The sequence below is a fragment of the Lissotriton vulgaris genome, chromosome 2_1 (genome assembly GCF_964263255.1).
Source record: "Lissotriton vulgaris chromosome 2_1, aLisVul1.2, whole genome shotgun sequence".
Taxonomy (NCBI): Eukaryota; Metazoa; Chordata; class Amphibia; order Caudata; family Salamandridae; genus Lissotriton; species Lissotriton vulgaris.
In genome coordinates this window covers 2,049,629,495-2,049,654,274 of record NC_141687.1, presented here as the reverse complement: position 1 = coordinate 2,049,654,274, position 24,780 = coordinate 2,049,629,495, and the positions used below count along the sequence as shown (strand labels likewise).

The 24,780-nt window shown below is 43.9% G+C and overlaps 1 long non-coding RNA gene across 2 annotated transcripts in view; it reads right to left on the bottom strand.

Moving 5' to 3' along the window:
• The window catches only part of LOC147733722 (uncharacterized), a 248,223-nt gene that overhangs the window by 20,585 nt on the left and 202,858 nt on the right, over positions 1–24,780 (bottom strand). Inside the window, exon 4 of one of the 2 annotated variants that reach the window (XR_015308750.1) lies at positions 23,821–24,042. This is a non-coding gene — a long non-coding RNA (uncharacterized LOC147733722). Of the gene's footprint in view, positions 1–23,474; positions 24,043–24,780 lie in introns of those variants that run through there. The other variant, XR_015308749.1, reaches the window with a different exon arrangement.

The following is a 24,780-nucleotide window of genomic DNA, read 5'->3' as shown; positions in this document are numbered from 1 at the left end:
ACACTCTCCCCACACAGCCGGCGTTACGTGGTAGCCGCTCACAGTAACCCGCTGTAATGTTCTGTGAGCAAACGCTCACTACGCGCACAACCGGAGACAGTGGCAGCCGCTCACTGTACCGATATGCCCGTCACGCCACAAAGGATTCTCTGGCAAACGGTAGCTGCTTGGCAGGGCAGCACTACCGACCTTTACAAGCCTTACCCTCCAGCAAGGTCTCCGAACATATAATGCACAACGAACAGGACTCCAGCCGGCGCCGAACAGCAACAGCTGTTCTCTACTCACAAACGCGGCGACGTCTGTTGGCTACACCACGTCCTGCTCCAGACGCTCTCCCTCCTGCAGAAACACCTCCGACAGCCGCCGAAGGTTACAGACAACACAATTACGCGCAAGGGACATGGATTCCAATACTGGTTAAGTCACTTCCTGGTAACCCCTAACACTCATGGGAAATGTAGTTTTCTAGGCTGTTAGAGCTGCTGAGGGGCGAATCCTGACAAACACGGTCAGCTCCAAAGTTCCGCCTTCCGGACCCCGGCGCAGGACCATGAACCGGGACCTCTCCTGATCAGCAGGGTGGGGCAGCGCTGCGAGAACCAAGCTCGGCATCAAATGGCTACCCGGACCCACCGTGCCGATCAGTGGGTCCCCGGCCTTCTGCTACCCACTTACGGGTGAGAGAAATCCTTATCGCGGGTCCCCTGTTTGGGCGCCATCTGAGAAGCCTGGCTCAAATCCACCTGAGTGACTTACCGCACTCACCTACAATTACCAAGTAAGAAGTGAGCCGGACAGTGGAGAAGAATAAACAAAGTATTTTATTAGGCCACAAACTCCCACATGAGAGGGCCTTGTCCGACCTCACCCCTAGGAGTGCGCCGAGAGGACTGACTCATTTCATCACAGCAATACATTATAACATGGTACAGTAAAGTAAAATACGCGCATACTGGAAAAGTACTGGACCCCCGAGAGGGTGAACAATGGCCTCACACAAAAGGCATCTGCACCTGCAATAGCAACATTTGGTTATCTCTGCCCAAGGCCGCGGAGCCGGGCCTCAGCATCTCCAGCGCATGAGAACATTACTGATTAGGTTTTTGTTATTAGTTTCGGTCACAGTTAGCTAAGAAACGAAAACTACTGCATTCAGGGTTTTTCCTATTCCTACGGGAGGGGGAACGAGTGAGTGAGACTCGCACGTAGAGAGAAACACCACAAAATGGTGGCACACAAGCTAAGCTAAGAAAACTGAATACCATCACACACATAAATGAATAGATGAGATGGAGAATATAAACGTAAATGCATAAATGAATACATCATTAGTTAGACACATTATGCTAACTCATAAATGTAAATGTAAGTAGGCGGGGCATCGGAAAATGAAACCTATCACCCTGTAACTCCTGAGTGCCCTGGTGCCCAGGAAGCCAGGTCTAACAGGGATCATGGAGAAAACCCTGATTTTTATTTGCTATTACTCATCTCCCTATTTCAAAATCTCACACAAGGCTGATACAGTTACTCCGATCTAGGATCAAGTAAAATCCAGGTATACACGTCCCATCAGTGCTAGCTCAAATAGAAATAGCTAGTCAAGTCTTCCAGCTCAAATGAAAATGTAATTGTGCGACACAAGTCTTCCAGCTCAAAGGAACATTTTTCTTATGACATATTCGAAGAGAGTTATGACCTGAACCCTGGAAGCCTCGATTTCCAGGTCCATTTTCTGTGCTTTCTGTAATGCAGTAACTGCTGCTCTTCTTATTCTTAGGGGGACTGGTGGTTCACAAGGAGATTAGGTGTGAATAATAAGAGGTCAGCCAGGAAGGTTGAATACAAATTGTCAAACACTGCAGCTGCACTCCAAGCAGGCTATACTTAAGAATATGAAACAAAAATACACAGTAGAAGTTATCAAATTGTACTCATCCCATTGAAACTCTCATACAAGGAACCTACATGCTGGGAATTTGGTCTTTGCAGCATTTCCCATTAGAAAGCAGAAAAAAGTGTTATTCTCAAAATTCATCTTGGATATCTCAAAACAGGCTGTGCAGCCTACGAAAGGAAATATGGATTGATTAAAGTGAATAGTCTATGTATTTGTGTAGTTGGAAAATCATTTCCTTGATTTCTGTACACCATACAGGAACTATGTTCAACTAAACAAAAACTTTGCTCACAATTGCAGTTGACCTATCAAATGAGCAGTCATGGTATGTAGTGGAGGCTTTATCAGCAGGACTCAGGTAACCCAGCACTCAATCTCAGATGTCCCGAGCAACAGCAGCGGCCCGTGGAGGGTGTTTCGGTGGGGCAGAGAGTCGGGGTGGGGGAGGGGCAGGGTGGGAGGTGCTAAAAACCGGAATATGGATAATTGAAGGTAAGTAAACAATTTAATTAATAAAACGAATTTCGTAGTGCACCCTGCATCACATTTTGCTATTCAGGGCGCGCTCTGAAATTTGTTTTATTAATTAAATTGTTTACTTACCTTCAATTATCCATACTCCGGTTTTTAGCACCCCCACCCTGCCCCTCCCCCGTCCCGCCTCTCCGCCCCACCAAAACTCCCTCCACGGGCCGTAGCTGCCGAGCAATATATTTGAAGGGAAGATGACAAAAAATAGGATTTCTTATTGGCTGCTTCCTCTACCTGTGTTTGTGGGGTGCACATTCTGAAGCGAATACTCTTTTGTTGGTTTGCATTAAATAACATTTGTGTGGTTACAGTTTTAATGTAGGGCTCCAACAAATATGGCAGATACCTTTAGCTTGTTCTTCAAAGGGGCTGATGAACACGAAATTGCAATCCAGAATCGGACGGTACATTTTCAGGCAACAGTATGTGCAGAAAACAGGTCACTCCTATTCCTAAAACTTTATTCTGGCAAGTTGTGTTTTTCGGCCTGGGCAATGTTTAAAACAGTGTGCATTTTGCACAAAATGTCTATGGATGTATACAGCAGTTATTTAATATCTCTATCAATCTTCCACTTTGGATGGTATGAAACTTTCCTTCTTCAGAAGAAAGTCTCTTTGTGAGAAGCACTCAGGAAAATGGACCTGTACCATCACTTATGAGGTGTCTTTTAATATCGAGGGGTCCGGTAACAGAATTTAATGCCCTGAGAGAGTCTCTGCGCAACCAGTGCACTCCCAAGAGCTATGTGATTCGCTAAATCATTACTTTTTTGAAAAAATTATTTCAATAAAAGCCAGCATTCCAGTGTCCAATATGCCCGCCTCATTCTCTCCACCCCGTCAAAAATTAGCCCTACTTAATCATTTTCCTTTCATTACCACAGAGTCTTTCTTCAGGGCTGACCCGGCATACTGTTTGCCAGGGCAACGCCGCCTCCCAGCAGCGGACACGCCCACTCACGTGACCACGCCCACTAGCACTACTTGAGTGCGCGCTGACTAAGAACGCGCGTTCAAAGAACTCCACTCCTGAGGCGGAAGCCGGGAGTTAGCACGCACTTTTTAAAATTGTATTACTTGTTTTTTAGAACTGCTAATTCCCACCCGATCTGAATCTTACTGCAGCAGACCGCTCAGCCGATCCAGGGCTGACCCGGCATACTGTTTGCCAGGGCAACGGCGCCTCCCAGCAGCCGACACGCCCACTCACGTGACCACGCCCACTAGCACTACTTGAGCGCGCGCTGACTAAGAACGCGCGTTCAAAGAACTCCACTCCTGAGGCGGAAGCCGGGAGTTAGCACGCACTTTTTAAAATTGTATTACTTGTTTTTTAGAACTGCTAATTCCCACCTGATCTGAATCTTACTGCAGCAGACCGCTCAGCCGAACCAGGGCTGACCCGGCATACTGTTTGCCAGGGCAACGCCGCCTCCCAGCAGCGGACACGCCCACTCACGTGACCACGCCCACTAGCACTACTTGAGCGCGCGCTGACTAAGAACGCGCGTTCAAAGAACTCCACTCCTGAGGCGGAAGCCGGGAGTTAGCACGCACTTTTAAAATTGTATTACTTGTTTTTTAGAACTGCTAATTCCCACCTGATCTGAATCTTACTGCAGCAGACCGCTCAGCCGATCCAGGGCTGACTCGGCATACTGTTTGCCAGGCAGTAGCGGTCGGCAGTAGGTGTTTCTATAGGGCGGTGACGTGGGCAGGAGGAGGGGCAGGGTGGGGGGAAATAATGTATGGATTACGGAGTTTTACAGGTAAGTAAACATTTAATTACATAAAACGAATTTCGTTGCGCGCACTGCATCACATTTGGTGATGCAGTGTGCGCAACGAAATTCGTTTTATGTATTTAAATGTTTACTTACCTGTAAAACTCCGTAATCCATACATTATTTCCCCCCACCCTGCCCCTCCTCCTGCCCACGTCACCGCCCTATAGAAACACCTACTGCCGACCGCTACTGTTGCCAGGGCAACGCCGCCTCCCAGCAGCGGACACGCCCACTCACGTGACCACACCCACTTCCTATGCCATCCTCGTAACCATAAACATGTGCTGCAACTGGAAGCGCAGCGGGCGCGACGAATGCGCGCCAAAGGCGCGCATAAGGCAAGCTCGTCTGCGCTCGTCCGCGCCGAGGACGGGCCAACGGCCACCCCCCCTGCAACTCTAGCACCACGGCCTTCTACTGACACGGTGAGATTAACCTACTCCACCGATGAATTACTAAAACTGAGGCATTTGGCGGCCCAACCACATACACCCCCGCACTTAAGCTACTCCAATCACATCCTAGGCCCACTCTTATGTCCTACTTGCAACAAATGTACCGGGAAACCTTCAACAAATAACCTACCATTAATTCAAGCAGCGTTAATAAACGCCAGATCCCTCCCCAAACACAAAATAGAAATCGCCGATCTGATCGACGCGCCCAAACTGGACCTACTGTTCATCACCGAGACATGGGGCGATGACGCCTCAGGACCCGACTTTGCAGAAGCCACTCCAATCAACTACAATGTTTGTAGATTAGACATACCAATAAAAAGAGGTGGCGGCATTGCCATAATTTACAAAAGCCGCTTCAAACTCACGACTAAACCATATACATGCCCAGAATATGAGTCTCTCATTTTCACTCTAGGCCTATCAGCAAAATCATCCTTCAAGGGAATGCTGATCTATCGCCCTCCAGGGTCAAGAGCTAAGTTTCTAGCAAACATAGGTAGTCTAATTGAAGCCGTCGCCGACGCCCCCCATTTTACACTACTAGGTGACTTCAATTTTCACCTTGAGACTTCAAATAACCACAATACTATGCAGCTTCTTGCAGACCTTTCAGCTGCAGGCCTAATGCAACTTATTAACTCCCCTACTCATCAGGCAGGTCACACATTAGACGGTATATTTACTAACAGTCCTCTTGTAAATATTACCCAAATAATTCCACTAATCTGGACAGACCACTCAGCTATTTGTTTCACAGTGCAAACAAACTTCACTAAACCGAGGTTCACTGCACCAGCTCGTTCAACATACAGAGACTGGAAAAACATTAACATAACCCAATTAGCAGAGATGATGCAGGATAATCATATCCCCAATGAGCATGACCCTACTAAAGCATCCTCAAACTACCTGACAAACCTAGATATGGCCTGTAACAAGCTAGCCCCACTTAAATCATCACACCGGAACAGAAAAATACCTTCAGCCCCATGGTTCACTGAGGCCCTACGCATGCAGAAACAATACTGCAGGAACCTCGAAAGACAATGGCGTCGCAACTACTGCCCTGTAGACAAATCCAACTATAAAAATGCCCTCTCCATCTACAAAAGAGCGATAACTACTGAGAAAAGCCATTACTTTATCACTCAAATCAATCAGGCAAAGAACTCGTCAGGAGAACTATTCAGGGTAGTTACCACTCTATCCAACCCCCCTACGCCGCCCTTAGAAGGCTCTCAATCACTGGCAGATGCCTTGGCCAGCTTTTTCGAGGAAAAAGTCAGCTCCATCTTCCAGACTTTCTCTCGCTCTGCTCCCCTACCATCTTCGAGTCCTCTCCTTATGAGCACTCAGCCAACTTTATTATCTTTCAACTCCGTGGATCAGGACCACATTCAACGTCTGGTAGCCAGCACTAAATCCGGCTCCCCCCTTGACCCATGTCCCCCTTCCATTCTCAACCGCATTCCGGAAGCAATTTCTCCTCCGTTGTCCACCATATGCAATGCTATGTTCGCAACAGGTATATATCCCTCAGTCTGGAAAGAGGCGATCATAAAGCCATTGCTGAAAAAACCAACGCTAGATCCTCTTATCCCAGCAAGCTATAGACCTATCGCCTGTCTTCCATTTCCAGCAAAGATTTTTGAAAAGTCCATGAACATGCAGCTATCAAAATTCATCAACGACAACAATTTGCTCGATGACACACAGTTCGGTTTTAGGCAGGGACATGGGACAGAGACAGCACTATTGAAAGCCGCAGACGAAATCAGAACAACCATGGACAAGGGAGGATCGGCCGTCTTGATACTCCTAGATCTCTCCGCTGCATTTGACACGGTCGATCATATCACCCTGATCGACCGTGTCGCAGCGCTGGGAATAGGAGGTACAGGTAAAGATCTAATTGCTTCGTTCCTCGCCAATCGTCCACAGACTGTCAAAATGGGTAATTTCACCTCCCAGACCTTCTCACTCCCCTGCGGCGTTCCACAGGGCTCCTCGCTAAGTCCGACGCTTTTTAATATCTATGTATCGGACTTAGCGAGGGTGATAAAATCTCATGGTATTGCCCTTACCACGTACGACGATGACACGCAACTAGTACTATCGGTGTACAATAATGGAGCTAGCGTGGCAGCCAACTTTCAGGAGGGAATGAAGGCAATAAGCTCCTGGATGTCATCAAACTGCCTCAAACTTAACTCCGATAAAACGGAGGTGATGACATTCGGGAGCTTGAGACCAACATGGTCCCCACAATGGTGGCCACCGGAGTTGGGATCTCCCCCCCAACCGGTGGTTAAGGTCCGCAACCTGGGGGTCACCTTTGATAATAAACTGACTTTCCATCATCACGCCAATGCCGTCGTATCATCTGCCTTCTACACCCTCAAAAAAATTAAGAAACTCCTTCCTTACCTACCACAATCAGCCGGCAAAACACTCGTCAGTACTTTAGTGTTTTCAAGAACGGATTATTGCAACTCTCTGTTTCTTAATGCCCAGGAAGGAGTTCTCAACAAACTCCAGACCGTGCAAAACGCGGCGGCCAGAACTCTACTTTCTATTTCCAAATACACATCTGTCTCCCATCACATCAAAGAGCTCCATTGGCTCCCAATCAGGAGCCGAATATAATTTAAGGCTCTTTGTATAGCCTACAAGACCCTTAACAACTCAGGGCCTAAGTTCCTAAAAGAAGCTCTTCGCCCATTGGAGCAACTCAGAACCCTTCGATCCTCCACAGCTTTCATGCTGTATGTCCCTCGGACAAAAAAGGCCACTTGGGGAGACAGGTGCTTCACTATAGCCACTGCTAAATTGTGGAACACCCTCCCACTCCATATCAAAACCGCCCCCACGCTCCTTAAATTCCGAAAAAGCCTCAAGACATGGCTTTTCTCTTCTGCCTAACCACCCCGTCAAAGTGTAGGGAGTTCTGTGATCACCAGCGCCGAGACACCTGTATGGGTATTTGCGCGCTTTAAAAATAGCAATAAATAAATAAATAAATAAATAAATTCAAATTGATGAATAAAGTCAAGTCAGGCCCCCCCTCGATAGTGCCCCCCCCCACATTTTACGCGAAGCTTTCAGTGCCTGCCCTGATCCCCCTATATCTCTTCCTAACACTTCAATCAGAAGCGGCACTGTTCCCGACTCTTTTAAAAATGCGGAGATTCTCGCCATCTTAGAGAAACCCAGCGCCAACCCACAAGTGATGAGCAATTACTGCCCGATATCTCTCTTGCCCTATCTGAGTAAGATCTTGGAGGCACACGTGGCTGGCTGCATGAGCTCCTTTGTCGAGGAGTCACTCCATCTGGACCCCCACCAGGCGGGCTACAGGCCTGCTCACTCGACCGAGGCTGTCATTCTGACAGTCATGGACGAATTACGCACTGGAGCAGACCTTGACTCCCCCCAGGTCCTGATCCTCCTCCACTTGTCCGCTGCATTTGACACGGTCGATCACAACATCTTGATCGATCGTGTCCACAGCGCAGGCGTCGGGGACCAGGCCCTGAGGTGGATACATTCCTTCCTGACGGATAGATACCAATCTGTCCGCCTAGACAACTTCTGTTGAACTTGTACATGCAGCCCCTGGTCACTGCATTAAAGGAAATGAATGTTCTGGTGTTCAATTGTGCAGATGATCTGCAATTAATCTTTAATATCCAATCCACAAGTTTATCAGAATCCAACTTGCAGGCTACTATGACTTACATCAGCAATTGGATGAACGCTAACCAATTAAAATTGAACCCAGACAAAACTGAGCTGATCTTGACAGGTGGCACCTTAAACCCTTGGAATGCCAACTTCTGGCCTCCCTCCTTAGGCTCCCCGCCTGAACCAGTACCTACGGCAAAAAGCCTGGGGGTCATGATAAGCAAGGACTTATCAATGAAATCCCAGATCAGCTCAGTGGTGTCAGTCTGTTTCCTCATGCTACGAAAAATAAAGAAAATAAAAAGATTTTTATCAACAGAAGCATTAACCTTGGTTGTTCTTGCGCTTATCATCTCTCGACTGGATTATGCTAACTCACTCTATGTTGGAATTCCAGCATATCAATTACAACGTCTGCAATGAATCCAGAACCACGCGGCCAGGTTAATATTTCTGCTCCTGGCCTGCCAGCATGTAAAGCTACTGCTTAGACAACTGCACTGGCTCCCTGTGAGACAGTGCAGTGTTTTTAAGCTAGGCTGCACCGTACACAAGGCGCTGTCAGATGAAGGTCCTAAGTTTATCTTCAAAAGGATCAAGAAATACATTCCTTCCTGCACCCTCCGTTACTCTGGTCAACAACTTCTGACCATTCCTAGATATAAGCGCATTAAACATGGCGGGATCCGGTTTTCCACGCTGGCTCCACAAACCTGGAACTTTCTCCCTCTCCCAATACGGACTACTGATTCCCATCATCAGTTTAGGAAACAGCTAAAAATGTGGTTATTCTTACAAGCCTATCCCATCTAAGCCTTCAACCTATTTAGAGCTTTGTTCCCTGAAGCGCCAAGAAACCTAACCGGTGAACGCTGCGCTATACAAATACTTTAACATAACATAACATAACATAATGATCACATCGGAATTAGGAGATTTACCAGAACAATGCATGGATAGTGGTTCAAATGTATTTACCTAAAAAATGAGCCTAGCAGCAGGACCAAGGTTATGGAATAATGGGTACAATACGATTCTAACACCTCTGACTCTCCCAGCTCCTATCATCAAAGGGGCAACCCGTCCAAGAGGGAAACAGTGTTTACAACGCATGCTTTAGATCGCATGCCATTACAACGTGGTTGTTACAACGACCACGTTGTTACAACACAAACCATTACATTGCAAGTCGTTACAACAACTTGCTGTAGGGGGCAGAAGGTGTTAGATTTACAATCCAACACCTTCCCTGCTGTTGCACAAACTGGAGTAAGAATAGTAAATTATACTATTCCTAAGTCCAGCGCACCCCCTACAGCAAGTCGTTGTAACAACTTGCAATGTAATGGTTTGCGTTGTAACAACGCGGTTGTTCTAATGACCACGTTGTAATGGCATGCGATCTAAAGCATGCGTTGTATAGAGATGTATTTGGTCCAAGATGTTTTATACCTGTGGATGGTGAGCAGGCTGAAAGGATCAAAGAGGAACAGCATAATGATGCTTTGTGTGAGCTCCAGACCCACAGAGGTTATTTGCTTCCCCTGGCTCTCAGACCTTGGTGATTCTAACCATGCAGAACTTTCTGGCATGCATACTGGCAGTAGGTACTAGGGAGTGTTTTAACAATCCTACCAACGTAGATTGTTTATAGGCATCTTCTGACTATCCTAGACTGAATCCCTGCTCTCCTCCACTGCACCAGACTGCGATGCAGTAGTATTCCTAAATGTCTCTGTATGCTATATATCTTGTTGCTGTGTCCTCTCAGTTACTGCTCCATGCGGTTAGGTTTGCACTTTGTGAAAAACCCCTGTTCGAAATGGGGGTCTCTAGTTTCTAGTCAGGATAAGGGGGATACACTCCTAAAATAACCCCTGCTTACCCCCTTGGTAGCTTGGCACGAGCAGACAGGCTCATCTCAGAGGCAGTTTGTAAAGCATTTGTGAACACACAGTATCACAGTGAAAACACTACAAATAGACACCACACCAGTTTAGAAAAATAATTATTCTTTATCTAAACATGACCAAATGGCAAACATCCACAATACAGTATTAAAAATAAGGGCATGCAACCGTTACAACGCAACTTTTACAACGCATTCTGTTTCAACGCACACCATTACAACGCAGGATCCTTTACAACGAATGCCTTTACAACGCATGACAATACATATCAGATGCTATTACAACGTAAATATAGGTAAGTATATCATTTTATTTAACCTTTTTTTAATTACAAAAATATTTAAATTAAATCAAATAAATTAATTAAAGTAATTTTATATATATAGTTTGGGTTTTGGGGTACAGGGGTATTTTTAGGGTTCATGGCTGGGTTTGGGTTTTGGGGTACAGGGGTATTTTTAGTGTTCAGGGCTGGGTTTGGGTTTTGGGGTATAGGGGTATTTTTAGGGTTCAGGGCTGGGTTTGGGTTTTGGGGTACAGGGGTATTTTTAGTGTTCAGGGCTGGGTTTGGGTTTTGGGGTACAGGGTTATTTTTAGGGTTCAGGGCTGGGTTTGGGTTTTGGGGTACAGGGGTATTTTTAGTGTTCAGGGCTGGGGTTGGGTTTTGGGGTACAGGGGTATTTTTAGGGTTCAGGGCTTGGTTTGGGTTTTGGGGTACAGGGGTATTTTTAGGGTTCAGGGCTGGGTTTGGGTTATGGGGTAAAGGGGTATTTTTAGGGTTCAGGGCTGGGTTTGGGTTTTGGGGTACAGGGGTATTTTTAAGATTCAGGGCTGGGTTTGGGTTTTGGAGTACAGGGGTATTTTTAGGGTTTGGGGGAACTGGGGTATTTTTAGGGTTCAGTTTTTAAATAAATAATTTAAATTAATTTTAATAATTTTATTATAATAGTTCTTTATTAATAATAGTTCTTTTAATAATAAACTTAAAGTAATTTTTTACCCTACACTATCCAGCACTTACCCTACTATTACACTCTCCTGGAGTTAGATTTTTATTTTTAAATGCCTAAACTATTTTTAAAAAATAAAATATATATATATATATATATATATGTACAAATTAATTATTTTTAAATAATTTCATTTATTAAATTAATTAAATTTTAATTAATTACATTTTTTTATAAAATAATATACTTACCATGTAATGGCATGCGTTGTAATAGCATCTGCTATGTAATGTCATGCGTTGTAAAGGCATTCGTTGTAAATGAATCTGCGTTGTAAAAATTACGTTGTAACGGTGTGCGTTGTAAAAGTTTGCGATGTAACGTCATACATCCGAAAATAAGGCTCTTCAATGGTAGAAATAGTTCAGTTCAATGCAAATTGTAAATGCGACACTTTGCCCACAAAGAACCTTAGATGCGTCACCCAAAACAAACAAAAGAGTCGCAGGGAAGGTGATGCATAAGTCCCTTGCTTCGGCGGAGGCGATGCGTCTGTTCCTTACTGCAGCACAGCAGGCACCTCTTTGCAGATTGGAATTCCCAGCAAGGAAATTCAGGGGAGCTGGTGGTGAAGTTTGTGTGTCCCTGAGACTTCAGACAGGAGGCAAGCTCAGTTTCAAGCCCTTGGAGATCTTCCTCAAGATGACAAATCAAACAGCAAAGTCCTTATCTCCTTTCCTTGGCAACAAGTAACCACTTCAGGCCAATACAAACAGCAAACAACACAGGGGCTGTAATCTTCCTTCAGCTTCTCTAGTTCTTCTCCTTGGCAAAGGTTCCTCTTGAATTCCCAGAAGTGATCTAGAGTTCTCGAGTCTGGGTCCCCCTTTTGATACACACAAATCATTTGTTCTCTGAAAGCAGAGAGTGTCTGTTCCAGCCAAAACCAGTTCTGTCCTCTCTGGTGCAGCTTCCTGGCAGGAGGTGAAGACAGCATGGTTGAAAGCAGACCTGGCCCAGGCAGGTGAAAGGAAATCTCCTCCCCCTGCTCTAATTTCAACCCAGATCTATTCAGCCCAGCCCTGACTCATCATACTGCCGGAGCCTCTGCCCTCTCCTAGCCCCTGTCACTCACAAGTCAGACATGCAATACATAAACCTAGCAGAGGCACACTGGCAGGTTAGGTTAAAAAATACCTACCTTATAAAGTGGTATTTTCAAACCCAGAGTGTTAAAATTACCCACACTAAAAGATGCACTTTAACATTCTGAGTTCAGTAATTCTGGCCTATGGGAATGAAGAAATAGAAACCTTCTGAGGGGTTCACAGATACACCTTGTCCTTTAAACCAACAAAGAAGAAATGGCCACGGAAGCTGTAATATAAAAAACAATGCATTTATTAACCTCATATGATGGAGACTGCATCATAAAGCACCCTAAACACACTGTATGAGACAGTCTAAGGAGTACAGAGAACAGGGGCCTTATATATGCGTAGGTTACATAGTCAGCATAAAATTAAGGGGAGGTCCTGGCACATACAAGAATACTTATTGACTAATATGGCTATACAAAATTTGCTTGCTCAACAAAGTGGGAGGAGAGACATTTCTCCTTACGCCAGTAAGAATAGCCTGCCAGTTCTATACTAGGAGCAGGTGCATTCTACTAGCTAGGCCTTTCTGAGCATGTGCCGGGCTCTGGAATCAATCAATCAATCATATCATTTGTAAAGCGCACTACTCACCAGTGAGGGTCTCAATGCGCTAGGGTGGGGAATGCTGCTACTGCTCGAAAAGCCAGGTCTTGAGGAGTTTTCTGAAGGTCAGCAGGTCTTGGGCTGCCGTAGGTGGATGGGAAGGGTGTTCCAGGTCTTGGCAGTGAGGTGGGAGAACGATCTTCTGCCGGAGGTCGCTCTTCGGAAGCGGGGGACTGTGGCGAGGGCGAGGTTGGCGGAGCTGGCGGATGGGGGTGTAGAAGCTGAGTTGTCTGTTGAGGTACGTTGGTCCGGTGTTGTGGTGTGCCTTGTGTGCGTGGGTGAGGAGCTTGAAGGTTATCCTCTTGCTGACCGGGAGCTAGTGCAGGTCTTCCAGGTGGGGAGGGAGAAAGCACATGGCGAGCACATGGCTAGCTAAAATGGCTGCCAAGAACAAAATAGCTTTCAGCTCATGCTAACTGTGACTCCTTTGATCTTTAACAGATGGTCCTTTTAGCATGAGCTAAAGACATTCCTATGATCTAGTAGGAACATAGAAAATATTTTGCACATTTATTCTCATAAATTCATCAACATCCGAATCCATTGCTAGGTGGGCATTTTTCATTCTAAACATTTCATTAAGCGGATTTATATACGGTATAAGCAGAACAGAGCATTGGGTCATTCAGATAGCAAGAGAGAGTAATGGCTATTATTACAAACAGAACCATCAATATTTTTCAACCCTAAACAGAAAGCAAATCCTAGAACCATCTAGTCCAATTCTATGTAAAAAACATTTTCAATAGACTTTTCCTGTGTTCCTTTTATAAGGGCTAGAGTATCAATTAATATAGTCAAAAACAATCCTGGTTCCAGGGGACCAGTAGGACCACACAGGGCGAAAGGAATTAGGACGAGGAGCTGAAGAGGGCTGCTCTTCCTAAAAAGTGGGACGTCTGAAAGGGTACATTACTAACAAAAAAATAAGTCCTTGGGAAATTGAAGCTGCTGTACACCCAGCCAGAGGGGAGTCTTCTCCCTGTGTCTGTTTGAGCCTCACAGGCAGGCTCTTGTTCCCAAGGTGGAGCTGCACAACTCGCAACTCAGGAATCACGGCCTAGTTTGAGAAGAAAAAAGTTCTTTCTTTCAGGCTAGGGCAATCCCCCTCATGGCAAATGCCCTCAACTATCCTGTCCAGTGTCTCAGGCAGTGCACCAGTTTTCTTCACTTTGATCTAGCAGGCATCAAGGTCACCGCACCTGTACCCTAAACTCAAGCCCTTCCCTAACTCCTGTATTGCTCTGCTGGCGCACTGCTCTTTTGTTAGGGCCACAAATAATAAACAGCATGCCCAGGCACTTCTTGATCAACAAACAAAGGTGCAAACTTTCATTTACTTTGGGACCAGGATTTAGGGGCCTGATTTTAGGATCTCTGAAGCAACCCTCGTTTCAAAAAGGGTCACCTCAAGCAAAAGCCTCCTTGCCATCCTTGTGATCTGTGACTCTCAGCTGGGCATTAAAAACTTGATCCACGATTTCTCCTTTCTGATTTGTGACCCCGTCTTTCGCCCAAGACAGTGGCAGGGGTACACACCTCACATCCCAGTATTTCCGGCTTCATTGAGGGCCTAGTTGCCAGCAACGCCTCTGCTGGTTGCCTTCACCTTGGCTTCAAGCTGGACTGTTGCTGACTCCCCAGGCTGGATCTGATGTCCGGGCCCCTCTGGCAATGGCTGTAAGGCAGCAAATATCTATTGGTGGACAGAACAAAAGGTCTTCAGACGAGGCATACACATAATCTATAAACAGAGAGGATAGTCTCAGAATACTTCCTAGTCTTGGGATGCCCCATATATTAGCAAGGTACCTAGGAACCACTTCATCTATCTGAGAGTAAAAGCCCTGGAACTATCACTCTATTTGAAGAAGCTAAGGAAGTCTGTGTTCATTTACTACATTCTGAGGAAAAGGAAAAACAATACTGACATACTCTAAATCCTTACATTTGTGTATTCCTATATTATTCATCTGAAAACCCTCAAGAAAAAAGGAAATGTTCTACACTTTAACTCATATACTTTGTATTACTTGTACAGGACTGCATACACTTCTAAAATGATTTTTCTTTCATAAATACACCTACATTGTACGTTTAGGACCATGCCCTCATGTTATAGGTGCAGCAGGAAAATCTAAAATTGCTAATTTAACAGGGATTCTTATTACATAAAGAACTAAAAAAAAACTTCAGCACAGTGGGTACATACATTTCTCCAGCAGAACATGTTATGACAAACTCCTATAAAACAATTTTTCTTCAAAAATGTTTGCTGAGGATCACATGGGCGTCTTTCCTGCATTCTACTTTTTACGATTCAGGCTATGCAACATCAGCTACAATAAGGGTTGCCAGCTTATTTTCACAGAATAGCTAATAAAAGACTATCAATGCCTTTGCAAAGCTGTATGTAGCATGAGAATAACAATAATGGTGTTATCACCTGAGAATTTTAGAACAAAAACTACCCACATCTAGTTCCCCTTAAAGTTCAACTAAGGGAACAGCAATCTAGACTACTCATCCTTTCACAATTTCATCAGACAGGATGGGCAGTAACATAGCATATTTATTTATTCATTTTATTAATGCTAACAATTATAAAACAGTATTACTGAATAGCCAATTACATGTCTCATGGCTGTTTCCTAGACTGCTTAGACAGGCTCAAAAAACATTGAGAAAAAGGGAGAGAAAACATAAATTTGCCTACCCTTAATTTGTAGAGGAGGTAACCTCCTTTCCCCATTTCGACAGTAGGAAACCTGAAACAGGTTTCACTTCAGTCGACTCTATTAACCCCTATTAATGGCAACTGGGCATAAACAAACATGTAGGAGGTAAATAGCACATCTAGCTAGCTAAGAAAACAATAATAACCAACCACCAATTCATTTAGCAGTTTTACTAGGTTTAACATGAGGGCGAATGAATTCAAACTAAAATCCCATTGCCTCCTTATCTCAGCCCTTGCAGAGTAATCTTTAAATTAAAACTATTATTTTTATATACATGGCAGAGCTATGCTCAATGAGGACCCATATATACCACTATATTTCCTTCTGTTCATATGAGTGCATAAAAACTTGCTTTTTCCAAAAATAGTAAGCAAAACTTCTCTTTCTCTCCCTGTGCAGTCATATAGTCTTTCAACAAAATTTTCAGTGGTCAAAGTGTCAAAGCAAACCTTACCTTTAGCCCTGCTAGGCTGCTAAATGCAGCATTCAACCTTTAACCCTTGCCAGCTGTCCTATTTTTGTGCAAGGCTTTCCATGCAGCTTTTCCAATTCAAAGCAACTTATGGAGACTCACAGCTGAAAAGAAGTCCTATTCCGTTCCTGTTTGCCAGTAATTTAGAAGAAGGATAAAAACCTCTGCTTTTTTTATACTTTATTTTCATTTGTGTGCAGTGTGTGGTGTGCTTTTCTAGCAGTATAGAGGTCAGCTGTTCATTCTATACTTACATGTGTGCATTTACGGAGGCCTAGGATCAGTTTGAAAACTGCTCTGGGTGGTAGAACTGCTTTTAAACAGTAAATTGTGTTCAAATCTGACTTTGGTGCTAGGGGCACTTAAAAATGAATAACCAACAATGTTTTGGCATATTAGTCATCCCCAGAGTGTCCTCTCGTTATGCCAGGAATGTGATACCCTAAGCACAGAAGCCTTACTTGAAATATGAAAAGTCTGCACCACTTTTTAAAGAGCAGTTATTTTTTAACATCAGAACCATGGGTCTGCTTATTAAAAAGGCATTAAGAAAGGAAATACCTACTTTCAATCTTTTCTCTGTTATCCTAAATAATGAAACTGTCTTTTGTAACTTTTAAAATCAGCAGTCTTTATTGCATGCCTTTTTACAGTGTTTGCACTAACTTAAAATCTAGTTGACTCAGCAGTTTCCTTGTGGCTTGGGGAATAGCCATGTGTTATTGACGCAGCTGTTGCTCTGACCAGCAGGTGTCAAATTCTGCCCCTTTGGCAGGAAAAAAACATTTTACTGTATTTGTAATGTCCTGAAAGTGTTTAATCTCTGCTGGTTGTGTTAGACAGCTTCTTCTCAGTGAGACAGCTTAAACACAGCTATTTCAAAGTTTGTTGTCTAGTGGTGAAATATAAGCACAGTGACAGTCTATTTAAAAGTCAAGCATTTCAAGGCAGTCAAAATCTATCGTTTTGATAATATCATGTTTATTTCAGCAACAACCAATTCACTCAGATGATGTGAATGCCTTTTAATATCTAATATAATGTGTCTAAGGAGAATACTGTCATGTTTTGTATCTTAGTCCTAGTTATTATAAAGCACACAATTCCATTTTTTTCCCTTCCTTTCTATGAAGCTTTTTTTATTCCTGTTGAATGTGAATTCTAATTTTATTTGTAGCATTGTTGCAATTTGCACACATGTATAGTTTCTTACTTTGTCAATTTTAATGGTAGCAAGCATCTACTTAGCATATGTTACATAATTCATTTCTGGATTTTTTTATTTAATATATAATTAATTAAATGAAATTTTGCATAACAGAATGATGACAAAAAAACAAACACATTGAGCTCATTCCAAACATTTTCAGAAGGGGGTCATACACTCAGAACACACAATACAGTGCATTCAAGGCTAGCCATTCTTACACAAAAAGTGCATCGCTACTCACTCACACAAGTACCACCGGTGTCAAACCACAAACAACAGAGACATTCAAACACACAATTAAGCCATAAATCAACACTTAGGACAGAAACAAATGACAGCCCACAGTCTGTACTTAAACCAAACCGTCTGTAAAAACTAATTGTAAGTCATATATACAAGAAAAGCTCTCAAAAGCAGTCTAAAAGATTGCGCAAAAACAGCCCAAAGACTGTTCCATGTTTAAGAAGCCAAAATACACCAAATTTGCTCGTTTTGGCTGGCAGAACACTAAAAAAAAACCGCTCGGCATACCACCACTTATGAAAGTTAAAGTGCGCAGATTAGAATCCTTTTTTATGTACATATTTAATTCCATGGGGTACTTAGACACCAAGGAAGAAATACATTTTTTAATACACCTAAACCTATTTAGGTATTCCCTCCAGGGGAGCCGGCTGATTCCATTCTAGTTCCATATTGGTACATCCAAGAATGCAACACATTCTATGAAGTGTGTTAAGAACAGACATGCCAAGAATATTGCAGCATATACAACATTATTCGCCAAGTGGCAGGTAACTCAATGTAATTGTAATTGTAATTGTAACAATATTTATTGAGCGCGGTTGCTGCCCGCAGGCGTCCAAGCGCTGGATAGAGGGAAAGTGACTGAAGGAGCTTAAGGTACATAGGATTGAACAAACAACAGTGTTTTTAGGTTTTTCCGGAATGCAAGAAGGTCAGGGTTGGAGCGGAGTGTGATGGGAAGAGCATTCCATAGTCTAGCGGTGCTCAAGGAAAACAGCCTGCCTCCAGACCTAGCTCGCTTCACCCTAGGCACAACGGCCAGGAAAGCCTCCGAAGACCGAAGGTTCCTTTTAGGGTGGTAGGGGGTAACCAGGCCAGTGTTTATGGCAGGTCCCGTCTTCCAAAAGGTGCGATGTGCCAGGCATAGCGCTTTGAAGGACACTCTCTGCTTCACTGGCAGCCAGTGGAGGCTTTTCAGAACAGGTCTGGCCGACTGGGTCCGTGGAATTTTCAGCAAAGTGCGTGCTGCACAGTTCTGAACAATTTGCAATTTCCTGAGGGTCATCTCCGGGGCCCCCAAGTATAAAGCATTATTTGAGTCCTGGCGAGATTGAATCAGACCTTGGACTGCCACCTTTTTGGCCTCTAGGGGAAGTAACGGGAGCACCTTCCTCAGAATTCTGAGTAGGCCAAAGCAGGTGGCGGACAACTTTTTGGCCTGGGTGGAAAAGGAAAGTTTGTTATCTAGCCATACTCCCAGGCTTTTAACACTTTCTTTGTGAGTGGGCGGGGGACCTAGGGCACTGGGCCATAGGGAGGTGAAAGACACAGGAGAGGTTGGGCCCAGGAGCATGAGCTCCGTCTTTTCTCCATTCAGTTTAAGGGAGGAGTTGGTCATCCATCCCTTCACGTCCACTAGGCAGTTTAACAGGTCTGCTGAGGAGTGAGTATTGTTCTCCGTTGCCAGCGAGACCACAAGCTGGGTGTCGTCGGCATATGACACGATTTTAATGCCATATGGTTCGACAACACCCGCCAGCGGCCTCATGTACACGTTGAACAACACAGGGCTCAAGGAAGAGCCCTATGGCACTCCGCAGCTCAAGGGTTTCCTGGAGGACACTGTTTTTCCATCAAAGATCTGAAACGACCTCCCAGACAGAAAGGACTCGAACCACCTTAAAGCGCCACCTGAAACTCCGATGTTATAGAGACGGTCTAGCAAGGTGGTATAGCTGACCGTATCGAAGGCGGCACTTAGGTCAAGGAGGATCACTGCCACTGATCTTCCCTGGTCTAGTATCCTTCTAGTTTCTTCGGTGACTGCTAATAAGGCGGTTTCAGTACCGTGTTTTGGTCTGAAGCCTGTCTGGGAAGTATGTAGTAGAGAGTGGTCCTCCAGGAACTTGACCATTGTGTGCCGTTCAAGTTTTAAAAACGTTTGAAAACATCTCCTCATTACCTGTCTATATTAATTGCAATTCATATATATCCAAGTTGGCCAAAACAAGCAAGAAAATGTCGACGATCTTACCAAGCACAAATCTCCAGCCTCTCACTGCCAAGTTCTGAGTGACCTAACAGTTGTTTTAGAATACTCACGGCAAAGAGGTTGTCAGTCGGGAGCAGCTGTAAATTGATACTTGTATAGCGCACTACTCACCCGCAAGGGTCTCAAGGCGCTTGTACGAATTACGCTGTGGAACCCATCCTGGCTTTCCCTGTGAGGCGTCCGCTCCTGGGCACCCCCAAGGTGGAGGCCAGGCATCCTTAGCGTTGTGGGGGCCATTGTGGAGATTAAGCAAGCTATTGCCCAGAGTTGCAGAGTGGGATTTCATGATTGGAATAGGCACCGAGGCGAGAATTATCAGGTCCGTGGAATTTTTGAGCCCAAGACCCGCCGAGGCGGGGAATTGAACTCTGGTCCCGGGCCAAACCTCTGCATCAGGGTCTGCCGCTCTAACCATTGAGCCACACTTCTCCACCTGCAGCGCCAGATCAGGGAAGATCAGAAATCTACTGGGCAGCGGAGACCGAGAATCTCTGTGTGCAGGGTACCTCCTCCGTAGAGTCCTGTCCTGTCCTCCTCAGTAAATTCCTGTCTCCCATCAAGACCACTCCCTTGGATAGCCGCTATTCTGGTGAGGTCCACGTTTCGAGCGCCATTTGAAGAAATAGAAACCTTCCAAGAGGTTCACTGATACACCTGGTCTTTAAACCAACAAAGAAGAAATTGGCACAGAAGCTGTAATATAAAAACAATGCAGTTATTAACCTCATATGAGGGAGACTGCGTCATACGGTACCCTCAGGCCACTGTATGAGACAGTCTAAGGAGAACAGAGAACAGGGTACATAGTCAGCATAAAACCAGGGAGGTCCAGGCACATACAAGAATACCTACTGACTAATATGGCTATACAAAATTTGCTTGCTCAACAAAGTGGGAGGAGAGACATTTCTCCTTACATAAGAAATAATAGACTGACAGTTCTATACTAGGAGCAGGTGCATTCTACCAGCTAGGCCTTTCTGAGCATGTGCAGGGCTCTGTAAGAGGGAGAAAGCCCATTGCGAGCACATTGCTAACTAAAATGGCTGCCAAGAACAAAATGGCTTTCAGCTCATGCTAACAGTGACTCCTGCAATCTTTAATAGGAACAGATAACCTTGCAATAGTGAAAAACAAAATTGGCAGTGTTTCACTATCAGGACAAGCCACACACAGCAGGGTATGCCCTACCTTTCACATACAATGCACCCTGCCCACAGGGATACCTTGGACCTCCCTTAGGGATGACTAACATGTAGAAAAGGGAAGGTTTAGGGACTGGCAAGTGTGTGCACTTGCCAAGTCGACATGGCAGTCCCAGACTGCACACAGGCTCTGCAATGGAAGGCCTGAGCCACATTTAACAAGCTGCTTCTGTGGGTGGCACAATCAGTGCTGCAAGCCCAGCAGCAGTATTTGATTACAGTCCCTGGGCACACATGGTGCTCTGTACTAGGGTCTGACAAGTAAATCAAATAACCACTCATGGAATCACTTATCAAACAACAATTTACAAAAGGGAGCAGTTGCACTTTCGCACTGAACATCAGTGGCAAAGTTCCCAAAGCATCTAAACCAGCAAAAACACAGGAGGCAGCAGAAAAAAATGGAAGGGAGACCCACGCTAATGGTACCAAGTCTAACAACCTCAAATACCATAAAACAAGTGTATCCTCAAGAGTTCACAAAACCTTATAGTAGTTGACCAAATGAAAGACTGCAGTCTAGGTAATAAATAGTCTTTATATTAGTGATGTCCAGTAATTACACTCTAGTGTGAGAAATGCCATCACCAATTCTACACAAGCTGTTTCCAGTATTTTTATACGTGACTCACTTACACCACCATTTGCAGATGAGAACACAAAAGGAAAGCCAAGATGGCAAGAAAGGCTATGATGTAAAATGTTTCTCTGGAGGGAGGAAAAGCTTCCCAGGCACATAGGAAATGGACCAGCAAACGTCCTATTGATTGACGTAAAAAGCTCTTCTGAAGCTTAGGAATTGGAAATATTTGCAGAGGTGACCGTGGCGCCAAAGAAGCTGCAGAGTCAACCTGTACAGTGCTGTGTAACCTTAAAATTGCAAGAGTCAGCTCACGGCTCATCTCGGAGCCAAACTAAATTCATGAAAGTGCTGAATGCACACATCTGCCGTCATTTAAGCAGCTGTTCGGCATTCATGAATCCATCCTAACAATAACAACTGCAGTAGGCTGCCTTCCGGTTTTGATGTAGACATCTTGTCAATCTAACATTGAAGCACTAAGATGTTATGCAACTTACATCAGAGATAAAATGGAGGTGACATCCCCTCTTGTGGGCCAGTTACAGACAATGTAAGTACCACTACAGAAGGCACAGTACAAAATGAATAATGACCTTAATACAAAATAAGGATGTAAGGGAGACCCAATACAGGATATTTGCAATTATCTTCTCCTTTGTGATCCACGCATCATTTGAAGCATTGATTTTAAATGGCAGCTGTTATTTACAGAGAGAGTATCTGAAAGAGGACATTTACAAACATGTCTGTAAATGGTTTAGTAATAAATGTGGAAGGGATGGAGAGTGGCTAAAACATGGGGAATGCATACACCTAATTGAAAGGGGTTCAGGGAGGATTAATTTGAGGTTTAAGGAGGGTCAGGCAAATACAAATACCAACCCACAAAATAGTAAGCCAATTAATATTCACAAACTACATTTTTAAAGTTGCTACATGAAAAAGGTCCCAAAGCAGTAAATGTGCTTCTTGTGAGTCTGGCTCCACACATGAGCACTTATGGGTACTGCAAAACCCACTTGTAGTAAATAATACAGCCAGGACTTAAAACAACAACCAGTTCAAATTAATGTTGAATGAATAAAAGTACTAAAATAACTTAAACATATAGGGGCCCAATTACAATGCAGGTCGGTGAGCCTCCAACCGCTCATCAAAGACTAACCGTCCTACATCGTAGGTTTAAAGTCTGATCTCATAATTACCATGTAGGCGGTCGGAGTTTAAACTGGCCTGTCAGACTGACTGGCTTCTGATGGGCTCAAGGTGCCAGTCGGCCAGTTGGAGACTGCACATAATCCCCTATGGACGGTGTTTCCGCCGTGGTGATTATGATGATATTTTCCTACAGGCTTTTCATGTCGGGCTTTCTGACATAAAAAGCTTGCTGGAAAGCAACTTTGAGGGCCCCTAGACGAGCCTCTATGCCTCAGTGACCTCCGATTAAGGGTCTGGGGGGCACCTTGGGCGCCCACTGTTAATCCCTGCACCATGTGGCAGGCAACATGAGGTGCAGGGATTACAGAAACTCCCTTTTCTCTCTGGGAGCTTGCAACCATGCCATGAGTCAGCTCATCGTAATTGAGCAGTCCTACGACCGGAGGACGGTGATGTCGGTCGGAGGCAACTCTGACTGACAGCATAATGAGTCCCTTAATGTCTCTTTCTCTCTCTCTCTCTATATATATATATATATATATATATATATATATATATATATATATATATATGTATATATATATATATATATATATACATATATATATATATATATATACATATATATATATATATATTCCATCATTTCCATAAATAACAATGTGTACCACACCACCCACATGCTTCACGCAGGTTTTAGTTCAGCAAATGCACCATTCAACGCGTTTCGGAAACCTAAGTTCCCTTGTACACAAGTGTTGAGTTTGTGGTTCACAACGATTTAAATAAACAGCACATGACTTGTGACTACAAATGACAGTGTAAACAGACTTTATCATTCTCGCAAAGTAATTCTCCATTATGGATAAAAACACAATATTACTTCATACTGGTTTAAAACAAATCATGAGTGCAATTGGACTTTGTCTTAGTGCAATGGTGGAAAAACGAGTATGGGAGAATACAGATAAATAAAACAGATGCCGCTTCCTGAACTGGACAGACGGAGTGCATTTTTTTACTCATAATTACTGAGCTTTATTATTCCCTATACAGCTACAAGGAAACAGTAGTGCATCTCTCTTTCTTACAGAGTTACATTAATAACTCATGCACACACATCCATTACGGACAAGCTAAATGGTGTTGCTGTCAATTTACCGGCTAGTGTGCTTGTGCATCATCCTTTCCTTGCATATGAAAACGCGATATCAACATGTGTTAACGTGAAGCCTGGTCATCTGCCTGTGATCTAAGGTGTAGATCTTTCATTAGGTATCATCATAGCAGGACCCATTATTGGTTTAATCCAACTGTATTGCGCCAGTGTGCACTTGATACTGCCTTCCAACTCATTTGCCAAACATTCTTAGTGCAAGAGATCTGTAAAAGAACACATATAACAAAACAGTGTCATAAAAAAGTAAATATATAACGATGCTACAACCAACAGTAAGCGAATACAGCAGAGAGAGGTTTAAAAGCCATAAAAATGCATATTGAAAACACTGAGTTTAAATTGAAACAGGGGACCTCTCAAACTGGTTACTGACCCAGCTGCACTGATAATTCTTCATCAATATAGTGCCCTGATGGCTGTATTGTCTGGTATTCGATTTTCATTTTGGACTCAAGGTTTCTTAATTCAAGAACTCTGTCCCTCTCCCCTCTCTCTCATTGGAATGGTATTTAAGACACAAAAGGAAAGGAGGTTGGCATTTTGTTTGTGTGACATCTTGAAGTGTCTTGCTATTGGGTATTGCTTGTCTTCTCTATTAATGGTACATAAATGTTCCAAAACTCTCTTTATGGCTGGGTGAATGGTACTGCCAATATAATATTTTTCACATGGACATTTAAGGGCATACACAACATAGTCAGTATTACAGGAGACATGTTTGGTGATCACGAATGGTTTACAATTGGCCGGTAATTTGACCTGTTTATAGTTTTTGCTATACTTACAAGCCTTGCACTTATTGCAGGTATAGAACCTTCACACTTTATTAGCCCCTGACTTGGTAGTCACACCTAAAGTGCTTTGACATACAATATCTTTAGGGGATTTGGCCTTTCTGTATGTGTCTTGTGGATAGTGTTCTAGCACAACAGAAAGATCTT